Raw genomic sequence first — 12,587 nt, 5'->3', positions numbered from 1 at the left:
GGAGACTCTGTGCTGGGTGTGGGATCTGGAAGCCAGACTCTGGGTGCTCAAGGATCCTGGTTTCAGGAGGAAGGGAGAAGCCCTAGAGCAGGGGCTGCAGTCTCCTTGTCTGACTTATCACTGGTGGTTCCAGGTTCATTCTTCAGTTTGAAAGACTGGTGACCAGGAGAATGTGGGAAGGACCAGAGGTTTACATGGACATAGCATCAAGCCAAACATAGGCCTTGTTTCCATACTGCAGTGGTTATCACATTCACCTCACATGCGAAAGGTCCTGGCCGGAAACAGAATTTCCCTTTTCCTGAGATTTACATTTCCATTCAAGAAATACAAAGCAGGGTGGAAGTTGTGGGGCATTTTCCTTGGCCCCAGAAACAGGGGGACAGAAAAAGAAAGGCAAAATGGTTGTCTGAGGAGGACTTACCAGTAGCTGAGAAAAGAAGAGAAGCTAAAGGCAAAAGAGAAAAGGAAAGATATATCCATCTGAATGCAGAGTTCCAAAGAATAGCAAGGAGAGATATGAAAGCCTTCCTCAGTGATCAATGCAAAGAAATAGAGCAAAACAATAGAATGGGAAACACTAGAGATCTCTTCAAGAAAATTAGAGATACCAAGGGAACATTTCATGCAAAGAAATGGTATGGACCTAACAGAAGCAGAAGATATTTTTAAAAGGTGGCAAGAATACACAGAAGAACTGTACAAAAAAGATCTTCATGACACAAATAACCACAATGGTGTGATCACTCACCTAGAGCCAGACATTCTAGAGTCCGAGGTCATGTGGGCCTTGGGAAGCATCACTACAAACAAAGCTAGTGGAGATAATGGAATTCCAGCTGAGCTATTTCAAATCTTAAAAGATGATGCTGTTAAAGTGCTGCACTCATATGCCAGTAAATTTGGAAAACTCAGCAGTGGCCACAGGACTGGAAAAGGTCAGTTTTCATTCCAATCCTGAAGAAAGGCAATACCAAAGAATGTTGAAACTACTAAACTATTGCTTATCTCATATTTAGCAAAGTAATACTCAAAATTCTCCAAGTTAGGCTTCAACAATATGTGAACCAAGAACGTCCAGATGTTCAAGCTGGATTCAGAAAAGGCAGAGGAACCAGAGATCATATTGCCAACATCTTTTGGATCATAGAAAAAGCAAGAGAATTCCAGAAAAACATCTACTTCTGCTTTATTGACTATGCCAAAGCCTTTGTTGTGTGGATCACAACAAACTGTGGAAAATTCTTCAAGAGATGGGAGTACCAGACCACCTTACCCATCTCCTGAGAAATCTGTATGCAGGTCAAAAAGCAGCAGTTAGAACATGACATGAAACAATGGACTGGTTCCAAATTGGAAAATGAGTATGTCAAGGCTGTATATTGTAACCCTGCTTATTTAACTTTTATGCAAAGTACATCATGTGAAATGCCAGGCTAAATAAAGCACAGGCTGGAATCAAGATTTCTGGAAGAAATATCAATAAGTTCAGATATGCAGGTGACACCACCTTTATGGTAGAAAGTGAAGAGGAAGTAAAGAGCTTCTTGACGAAAGTAAAAGAGGAGAGTGGAAAAGCTGGCTTAATACTCAACATTCAAAGAACAAAGATCATGGCATCTAGTCCCATCACTTCATGGCAAATAGATGGCGAAACAATGAAAACAGTGACAGACTTTATTTTCTTGGGCTCCAAAATCACTGTAGATGGTGACTGCAGCCATTAAATTAAAAGACACTTGCTCCTTGGAAGAAAAGCTATGACCAGCCTAGATAGCATGTTAAAAAGCAGAGATGTTACTTTGCCAACAAAGGTCCATCTAACCAAAGCTATGGTTTTTCCAATAATAATGTGTGGATGTGAGAGTTGGACTATAAAGAAAACTGAGCACCAAAGAATTAATTGATGCTTTTAACTGTGGTGTTGGAGACAACTCTTGAGAGTCCCTTGGACATCCAGAAGATCAAAGCAGTCAAACGTAGAGGATATCAGTCCTGAATATTCATTGGAAGAACTGATGCTGAAGTTGAAGCTCCAATACTTTGGCCACCTGATGTGAAGAGCTGACTCTTTGGAAAAGACCCTGATGCTGGGAAAGCTTGAGAACAGAAGGATAAGGAGACGACAGAGGATGAGATGGTTGGAAGGCATTACCGATTCCATGGACATGAGTTTGAGAAAACTCAGGAACTGGAGATGGACAGGGAAGCCTGGAGTGCTGCAGTCCATGGGGTTGCAAAGAGTCAGACAGGACTGAGCAACTGAACTGAAGAAATTTGGGAGGAGTTCCTTACCACCTGAAAGCCCAATGGGCCTACAACCAGCCCTCCTCCTTTCTCTGTTCTGAGTCACCTTGCAGAACAAGCCACAGTCTGAATCCAACGAGGGCACAGGACAAGGCTGACTGCAGGATACTTTTATCTCCTGATATCCCCTCACCTTTTCATCTGGGCCCTACATCGTCTTTAATGGTGACATCTATTATCTCTCTGAAAACCAAGAAGTTCATCCCTTGTGAAGAAACTTAGCTTTCCATCAGCCTGGCCCACCTGTGGGACAAACAGATTTGAGGTCAGAGAACAAAAGAGAACAAATTCAACTCTCCCCCAGGGCTCAAGCCAGAGACCCAAAGGTGAAGAGGGTCAGGCTCTACAGATTCAGCTGGTCGCGGAGGAAAAGCAGTTGGTCCTCCTGCCATTATCAGGGGAGGCCCCGGAGTCAGGATAGAGCTCAGGGAGTAGATTGACACGCTCTTCACCGGCTGAGAACCAAGTGGCCCCTGCTTCACAAGAAAATAGGTTCGGGAAGAGAGCTTGACCTCTCACCACACCTGGATTGCAGGTCTTCCCCCACGACCTGCAGCACTTACTTTGATCGGCCTAGGATGAGGCTGAACCTCTGATCGAGATGAAAGGCAGCCGGTGTTGCGATTTGTCTTGGGCTGCGTCTCTCTTTCGGGCATTTCTTCGGGGGCAGGGGATGGATCCCTCCCTTCAGCGCGCTCCAATCGCCGGCTCTGGATCCCCGTCCCTTCCCCTGGTGCTGCAGGGCGCTGTGTGTCTGTGGTCCCTCGGGCGCCTGCTGTGCGTCCATCCTGAGCGAGAGAGGACCACCGCACCCTCGTCAGGTCCAAGCAGGAAGGCAGCACGCCGGACGCGACAGAAAGACGACGAACCCGTTTCCTCTGTCTGGACGTGGGAGGTGAAAACTAGGACCTGTGGGGGAGGAAAGCAAGGGGAAATCTCATGAAACTGAAAGGTTGTTGTTGAATCATGCAAAGACACCGGGATTCTTGGCCCCCAGAGGAGAAGAATTCAATCCAGAGCCAGAGACGAGGCTTGATCGCTCAGAGCTTTTGTGTAATAAAGTTTTATTAAAGTGTAAAGGAGATAGAGAAAGCTTCTGACATAGGCATCAGAAGGGGGCAGAAGAGTACTCCCCTGCTAGTCTTCGGCTGGATGTTATATAGTCACTAGCAAGCAGTCTGTTAATGAAAGAAAGGAATGTCTTAAAATTCAGAATGGCACCAGGCCCCTCACCCATAAGATGCATTTTGGGATAATCTTGGCACCAAATGGTTTATCCTGGGCCATAAAATGATTAACTTGAATCTTGAAGAAGGGCAGACCACCATACAAATAGTTTCGTTTACATAGATTAGGAGAACAATATCTGAGTATAACAAACTGGTTTGTCAAGTAGGTTCTGAGCCAAGAGGCAGAATCGACTTGAAGAGAGTTTGGGGGTAAATGCATAGTACATTAGCATAGCTTGAGACAAACATTTCCATAAGAAAAAGGCACTGCTTAACTTCAAGTAAAACCAGGTGTCATGGCAACACAGTATTTTAAGAGAAACCTGCTTTTAAATTTGTATAGAGAAGGAAAAAATATCGCTAGTTTGTTTCCTCCTGCCGCTTAAGAGAGAGAAAAATGTCTGACACTTGCAGGCTATTTCCTCCGTTTGGAGACCCCTGGCCTTCCTGCCTGTTACCCTCTCAAAACGTCCGGATCTAAAGCCATTTTCAAGTCCGCCTCTTTGGGGACTCAGACCTCCAGACGCACTCGGAATCCACGCGGAATCAGCCGGAGCCCCGCGGCCCTGGGGGCCGGTGTGCACCCTGGGTTCGCCTTCCTGGGGTTTAAGCCCCTGAACCTCAGACGGGAAGGAAACGCAGTGACCGCCGCCCTAAGAAAAGGAGAAAAGCCACTGCTGGAAAAAACGGCACATGCATCCCTAAACTTGAGAAGATTTATTTCTAAAGGAAACCAGAGACAGACAAACACACAGACAACATTGCATTAAAGTCTTTCAGCGAAAACAAATTCTGCCTGCTGTGAGGTGAACAAGAAAACTCTTTAAGACACCTGCTTTCTGAGAAAACCGCCTTTACCTCTCTGTTAAAATTCACTCTCCATGAAATGTTGAACTGGAAAATTATAAAAGGCAAACAAAAGACGTTTCAGACATTGTAAAACGTAAAGCAAAGCTGTCCTTCAAGAATAATCCCAAGTTTGATGAGAAAGGAATGAAGACCGTCAGATCTGCGTGGACCGCGCCTGGCTCCTCCGCGGCTTTATGCGGGGTCAGGTCGGCAAACGAATTCAACAAATGACCTGAGCCTCAGCCTTTGCTGCACTTCCTGCTAAACGTGAAAATGTGATGCAAGTCTTGCATTATCTCAGTGGTTCCTGAGGAACCCCTGCCCCCACCCCCGCCCAGTGCCGGATGGCACCATAGAAGTGCTGTGATGGGGCTGTGAGAGAGCGCGGGTCAGGCGCATCGGAGCAGAGGGGAGGGCAGGTCAGAGGAGAGGGCATGTCATTCATTTCACGAGTGGAATTTAAAGCATCGAGCTCCCTGCCCGCTGGCGCCATGAAGAGGGACTGTAAAGCGCGCATTCGCAGCCTGGAAGGGCTGTGTCCACCTTGCAGGACGTCCGGCCTCCTGGGGATCAGACTCACCTAACTCCCCTGGCTGCTAGGGCTCCTGAAAACTGAGGACTCAGCGGGGCGACCTCTGCGCTTGGGCGCAAAGCTGGCACACAGGGACCTCGCTCCTGGAGAGGCGTGGAACCCTAAATCAGCCTCTTTCAGGAACTGCAGATCCTTACTTGACGGATTGCCTGTGTTTCCAGAGTCCTCTTCCTTTGAAAATGTGAAGGGCAGGTGTGTTCAAATATGCAATTCTTGTGTAAGTCTCTAGGCACTATAGACCGCGTGGTTTCCGTAGTGTAGTGGTTATCACGTTCGCCTAACACGCGAAAGGTCCCCGGTTCGAAACCGGGCGGAAACAACTCCACTTTCCCGCAAACTTTTAGATTCATATTTTAAACATAAAATGAAGGCCTGCCGCGTGGAGTGAGGCTTGGAACTTCAGCTTCACCGTCAGTCCTTCCAGTGAATATTCAGTGTTGATTTCCTTTCCTGACTGGTTTGAACTCTCCTTGACCTGCATACAGGTTTTTCAGGAGGCAGGTAAGGTCGTCTGCTATTCCCATCTCTTGAAGAATTTTCCACAATTTGTTGTGATCCAAACAAAGGCTTTAGCGGAGTCAATGAAGCAGAAATAGATGTCTTTCTGGAATTCTCTTGCTTTTTCTATGATTCAATGGATGAAAAACGGAGGAAAAGAATAGAACAAAATTATTCGGAAAAATATATGGAAAAAGTTAAATAGAGACTACTACTAACAGTGGAAGAAACTTCGTTGGTAAAAGGAGTTTACAGGATGATGATGATGAGCCTACTCTTTCATGAATTCTAGGATTCCCAGTCAACCTGTTTTCCTGCAGAGATCCTCTCTGAGGATCAGGTACTATCTGGTCGTACGTCCTTCTGTGTGTGTGTATACAAGACACAGTGGAGTACGGTAGTAGTGGAGCTTGGGAGAGGATGCCCAGACTGGAAGCAATCATACATCATTTACATTCTAAAAGAGAGAAACAAGTCCCTGGGTGGGCTCGAACCACCAGCCTTTCGGTTAACAGCCGAGAGCGCTAATCGATTGTGCCACAGAGACCTGAGACAAGTTATTCCTCCCTCCCACCGAAAGCAAGCATTCTTAGGGACCTAGGCAGAGCCACCTGTGTTTCGCAGCATGCAGTTTCCGCCTAAAATTGTGTCCCTAGCACGGCGTTTCTCCAGACAACTGGAGAGATGCAGTCCACTCAGCCTGTTCGTTCCCGTCGGGAAGCCGAGATGTTCCTAGGGCAGAAGGTCACCTGAGCGCCCCCGCCGCGCATTGCGCCCAAGAGACGCCGGAGCTTGAGCCGAGGGGCCCCCGAAGGAAGCTGCTGGCTCTTGGTGTTTGCTATCCCTTCATCCGACCATTTGTGCTTCTGGGCAGCGGTTTAGTGCGTGTGGTCCGTGTGGCTGCAGCTGGCAAGAGATCAGTTTGTCGTGATCCACACAGTTAAAGGCTTTACCTGTCTTTGGACTTAGGGAAAAGAAAGGTGTGAGGCCGGCGAAAACATCCGAGGAAGGAGAGAACAGAGAATGAGCGAGAAGAGAAAGGGACTGGAAGGGAGAGGGGCGGGCTGGTACCGCGGTGGGAGCCGTGGCTGGGTTGGGGCATCACAGCGCCTCACTCAGGAGCCATGCCCACCCTTTACTGAGGTGTCCAGGAATCCGGTTCAGCCCAAATTGCAAAGCTGCTGGCCTGGCATTTGTTCTGGCATTTTCCTTTGCCAGTTCCACGAGGAAGGGCAAGGTGGGCAGTGTGGGTTTATAGGTGAATGCAAGACCTATGGGCTACCTTGGGGATGACTGGTGGGCAAAGGAAACACACAAATTCACTTTCCCGTTTGCAGGCTGGTCTTCAGGGTCTGGGTGGGAAACTGGAAAATCTGAGTGCCAAAATCAATATTTATTTAGAGATAAGGAGATCCATAGCCAAGCAGTCAGTGAAAGTGGTTATGTTGGTGGGGGAGTGGGAATGGGAACCTGACTGGGGCCAGTGGAGTACTCTTTGGGGTATATGTAACTCGGTATCATTCACATGTGTGTGTGTGTGTGTGTGTGTGTGTATACAAACATATATACATAGTAAGGAGCATTGCTTATATTTTAACTTTAAATTTTTACATAGTCATAAATAAATATATATCTTATCTAAAATTCTGGGTTTTGTGTCATGTGTAAGAAGGTTTTCCACTTAAAACCTTAATTTTTTTATTGGGGATTTTTGAAGCAAGGAATTGGACTACTGTTCTTTTGATGAGCTGAGCAGATGAACTGGTAAACTGGCAGATCCCACTAGCCCAGGAGGCTACCACTGCCACTGTAAGGTATCAGGAACTTAAAGCCACACCCAGACTTTATGCAGTGCAGTGCCAAAATGCAAGACCTTACACTCAGTGGTGACATGCAAAGTGCCATGTGCCCAGGCATGGTCTACAAGTTTTACATGGGTGTACTCACTTTATTCTTTCAACAGGCTTCTATCATATCATCATCCTCATTTCACATATGAGAAACCTCAGATATGGAAGGTTAAATAACTTGTCTAGTCACTCAATCAGTGAGTGGGATCTGAAACCAGCATTTTGAACTGGAGCCTGCCTGGCTCCACAGGATATGGTGCCCATCAAAGAGGAACACAAATGGTAAAAATGTTTGGCAAGAAATTTAAGACTGTATATTTCTTTCACAAAACACCAAGGAGGAGTCACGTAACATGAATAAAATTGTCTGCAATATTCTCATGAACCACTTGCCTCCCAAACACCTTTCTTATTCCAAGAGCTGCTCCCCTTGAATCCCCAACTTAAATACACCTTCCGCAAGAACTAGATTTTTCCTCCCTTTTATCCTTTCCTCTCACCTTTCTAATACCTCTTCCATAGATCTCTTCTGTTCTTTCACTTCCAGGTCATTCATTTTTTTAATTACAAATATTAAATATATCTAAAGAAGGAAATAAGCAGTCATCCATAGTCCCACCTCCTGGAACGGACTCCTGTTATCATCTTTGCATGTTTTCCTTCAAATCTGTTTTTAAATTATTCTAAGTTGTAGCAAAAGGTGCATGGGTTCATGCTAAGTCATTTCAGTCCTGTTTGACTCTTTTGGACCCCAATGACTGTAGCCTGCCAGGCTCCTCTGACCGTGAGAGGATTCCAGGCCAGAATATGGAGTGGGTAGCTACACCCTCCTCCAGGGAATCTTCCTGAACCAGGGATAGACCCCACATCTCTTGTGTCTCTTGCATTGGCAGGTGGGTTCTTTACCATTAGTATCACCTGGGAAGCCCTTAAAGTATATAGGTTTATTTTTAAAATTTCAAAAAATGCACAAAATACAAATATGTAAAATTTTGAAACATCTTAAATTCAAAAGTAACATCTGTTAATGTAGGTAAATGCTGCTGGAGTCATTTAGGTATATCAACAGAGACAAGAATATATATAAATATGCTTTTATATGATTGAGCTCTTATAGGTTCTATTCCTATTTTCAAGTATTTCAATTTAATAGTGCATAAATTTAATGAAAAAATACAAAAATGAAGAAACTGTTGAACTTTCAGTCAAATTGTTTACCTTAAGGGATATACATTTCTAAAAGAACCCTCTAATGCTAATAATAATGATTACAATTGAATTAAGTTATTAAAATTTGGAATGATTCTTCTCATTACTTTTTAAAAATCAAATTTCCTAAGAATTAATTTAAAAATAATACAATCTATCCATTTCAAGATTGATGACTTTTGACAACTGAACATGCCCATGGAACCACTACCATGTTCAAGAACATCTCCAGCACTCCAAAATATCCTCTTGAGCCCCTTTGCTGACAATCACCCTGCCACACCCTGTCACCCTGTCCCAGGTGCTCAAGGATCTAGTTCTTTTCACTAGGGATTAGGTTGCCTCATCTAGTAATTTGCATAAGTGGATCCACAGAGTATATACTCTTTTCATCACTCAGGGTGATGTTTTAATCCATATTGTTGCCATGTATCAGGAATTTGTTTCCTTTTATTGAAGAGTAGTATTCCTTTGAGTGAATATATCACCATTATATCTATTCACTTCGTGATGGACATTTGAATGGTTTTCAATTTGGAAACCATTATGAACAAAGCTGATATTAGCAAGTTCCTTTTGTGGGCATATGATTTATAAATTCCATTTAAAACTTTTTATAAATTCACAAATTTATTTTGTGAATGTGAATTCATTCACAAATTATGAATAAATTCATAAAGACAAAATTTATTGAAATGTTTAAAAAATGTATTCAAATGTTACAAAAGACTGAAGTATCAGCTTACCTTTGATTGTTTCCTACCAGAACATCCTTAAGATTAGCCACATGCTCTACCAGCTGTATTGTTTGCTTATCTCATTTAATCTACACAATAGCTTTATGAAGTACTTATTATTTCTTTTATATGACATTTGCAAAATTGGCCTAGCAAATTGGAGTTGACCCAAGGTCAAAGGGAAAGTAAGTGGTGGCACTAGGACTAAAGAGGACCCCAGATGTTGGGCTCATTACATTTGGGCTAAATATTCTCTGCCCTTCCTGGTTTGCTGTCTACCTTTCACCCCTGATCTGTGTGCTTGAGGCTGACCCTGGCAACCAGCATTTCCAGGTCTTTTGCCCATGGACTCCAATGGTGCAGCCAAACAAATGAGATCAGAAGGGAGAGGGGAGGAATGTGAATGAAAAAGTTTGCCTGCCATATCAGCAAACAAAGCATGCTGTGCCATCTGCCACCAGCCACTACCGACCTTAATAAGTGCATTAAGAAGAAACCTATCTGTTGTTGGAGTAGGAAATGCAAGCCACTGCAGTATTCTTACCTGGAAAATCCCATGAAGAGAGGAGCCTGGTGGGCTACAGTCCATGGAGTCCCACAGAGTTGGATATGATTGAGCAAGCATGGCTGAACACAGACTGTGGGATCTTAGGTGCACAAACCCTGGCCCACAGCTGTGAAAGCACCAAGTTCTAACCACTAGACTGCCAGGGATTTCTTATCACATCTTGAGATGTCAGTTACCTGGGTGTAAACTTTGTAGAAGCACTTCATTATATGTGTATTTGAAAGATGCAAGAGACTGGATCATAAATATTCTCATCACAAAAAAGAAATGAGAATTATGTGATGGGATGGAGCTGCTAGTTAATGCTCTGGTGGGAATCATTTTGCCATATATAACTGTATCCAATCAACGTGCTGCACACCCTAAACTCACACAGTGTCATATGTCAATTATATCTCAATAAAGCTGGAGAAAAAATTTATAAAAAAAAAAAGAAACCTATCTCTTGTATCTTTGGAACCCATCAAAAGCCTAGGGAGACACATTCCAGTGCTGCAAGTTCAAGTGCTACCCAGCTGGGGAAGAAGAAGGCCTGCTTACTCACTGGCCGCCTAGCCAAGGATGTCTGCTTTGGCTCCAGCTGCTGAGGACAACTCCACCCACCTTCACCAGTGCCAGGAGGGCCTGGTCCCTGCCTATATTCACTTCATCCTCAGGAGTGGTTTAGATGAGGAAATCACTGAGGATTTCTTCTTTTCCCCTAATCTATTCCCACTCTTTCACTGTGTGTCTTCAAGACCACTGTTGGATGCTGAAAGTACAGGACTTAAAGGAGATGCTGCCCTTGTCCTACTGGTCTCTTCTTGCCTGGACGTTACTGCCCTGGGGTTCAGAACCAGAGCGGCCGGGAGGCCACTGGCTGCCTGAGAACCTCTGTCGCCACGTGCATCCAAGTGCACCGTGCACCTGTGCCTCTCCAGCTCCCTGCAATTTGAATCTGCTGCCCCCGAGCTGCTCAGGTGGCAAGAGAAGAGTAAAGCAGTCCTCTTTGACCTGCAGTTATCTCCAGGGCTGGGAGGATCTGTGAGTTTATCAGCTCATCTGATCAGATCAACAAAAGAGCAATAATGGTTCAACTCCTTCCTTCCGGAATTTTGAACTTTTTTAAAAAAATCATGGTTTTACAGTGGAAAACACTCCCCTACACATGACAATAGACCCAGAATTTTTAAAGACTGATACTTATGACTACACACAAATTTAAATCCAAAATACAAGCAATGAACTTTTGAAAATATCCTGTATGTAATACAATGTTACACACGCCCCAGACAGTAGTTTCCTGATCCCTTCCCATGTTCCTTTTTTCCAGGGATAACCACTTTCACTGACTGTTTGGCTGTATATCTCCTTATCTCTAAACAAATATTGACGCTCGGATTTTCCGGAGCCCGACGCTGCAGACCGGCCTGCAAAGCTGAAAGTGGAGTGTCTGTGTAGTTCCCTGCCCGCCAGTCATCTCCAAGGCAGCAGCCACCTGCAGATCTACATAACCCACCTCACCACTCCACACGGAACCCGCAAAGGGAACTTTGTCAGAACAAATGCCAGGCCAGCAGCTTTGCGATTTGGGGTGAATCGGGTCCCTGGACACCTCAGTAAAGGGTGGGAGCTGCTCGCAGTGAGGCGCTGTGGTCGCCCCAACCCAGCGACGGCCCCGCCGCAGTACCTGCCCGCTCCTCTCTCTTCCAGTCCCTTTCTGCTTCTGGCTCATCCTCTGTTCTCTCCTGATCTTGGCCCTTCCTCGGATGTTTTTGCTAGCCTCATACCTTTCCTTGTAACCTCTGAAAGTTTCAAATTATAAAGATCAGAGAGATGCTTCTCAGCACCGCGAAAGGAAAACTAACTATTCAGGTCCATCACGGGCCTCATCTGTACTTTTCTCCCGAGCAGTAGAGGACACAAATGTTTCCATCCGGTCACGTCGTGAGAAATCATCTCGGTGGAGCAGAGTCGAGGGAGAACGAAGGGAACCCAGCCCTCGGCTCCGGACTCCCAGCGGCTCGTCTCCCCTTCTGCCCCGGAGCAGGCTGGCCGGGCGGCCCTGGGTCAGGGACCTGGGTCTCCTCAGACGCCGAAATCTGCGACCTCTTTCGGTCTGAGCTTGGGACCAAAGGACGAGATTTCCAGGAGTGACGGTTCGAATCTTGACCGAACAGCGGCTTTGCGTGTCCAACGGAGACTTAAGAGCAAGAAACTCTGAATAAAATCGTAATAAACTGGGACAGGGCCAATAAAAAGTCGGAAGAATAGAGAACTTGAATAAAACACAGTTCTTCTCATTCAGGTCTGGAACCCTCGACCCTAAAGCTGTCGAGATTCCCGGCTGATTATCGACATCGCAGCCCCTCCACGTTACCATTTAGTCACAGGGACAACTTTTCTAATTAAACAGAAAGGTTCCACGAGATTTGAACTCGGATCGCTGGATCCAGGGTCCTCACCATTACACCATGGAACCTCTTTGGCAGCTCCTTCTCTCCACTGCCAGGGAAAGGGCATCTGCTTCTTCAGCCTCCATATGTCCCATTCCTACTCCCAAGACTTGAACACAGGTGACACTCACCCCTTTTGCTTTCTTTCTGCTCCTTTCCTCTGATAGGCTCAGTTCACTCTCACCTCAGAAAATGAGGTAAAATCCACTTTGGGTTTTGTGCCAGGGAAGAGCCCCCTAGCTCTCCATCATCAACCACATATTCTGCCCTGGTTAAGCAGAATGTCCCATCTTGAGCTAAAATTTCTGCAAAT

General features: G+C 45.3%; 2 non-coding genes across 2 annotated transcripts; one reads left to right on the top strand and one right to left on the bottom strand.

The window, feature by feature from the left end:
- The first annotated feature begins 5,223 nt into the window (after positions 1-5,223).
- On the top strand, positions 5,224-5,296 carry TRNAV-AAC (transfer RNA valine (anticodon AAC)). The gene has a single exon. It is a non-coding gene; the product is annotated as a tRNA-Val (tRNA).
- Positions 5,297-5,948: 652 nt separating this feature from the next.
- On the bottom strand, positions 5,949-6,022 carry TRNAN-GUU (transfer RNA asparagine (anticodon GUU)). Its single transcript has one exon. It is a non-coding gene; the product is annotated as a tRNA-Asn (tRNA).
- Between the last annotated feature and the right edge of the window lie 6,565 nt (positions 6,023-12,587).

The sequence above is a fragment of the Bos mutus genome, unplaced genomic scaffold, assembly GCF_027580195.1.
Source record: "Bos mutus isolate GX-2022 unplaced genomic scaffold, NWIPB_WYAK_1.1 CTG259, whole genome shotgun sequence".
Lineage (NCBI taxonomy): Eukaryota > Metazoa > Chordata > Mammalia > Artiodactyla > Bovidae > Bos > Bos mutus.
Note: the sequence above shows the minus strand (reverse complement) of the source record. Positions and strands in the feature narration are given on the sequence as shown.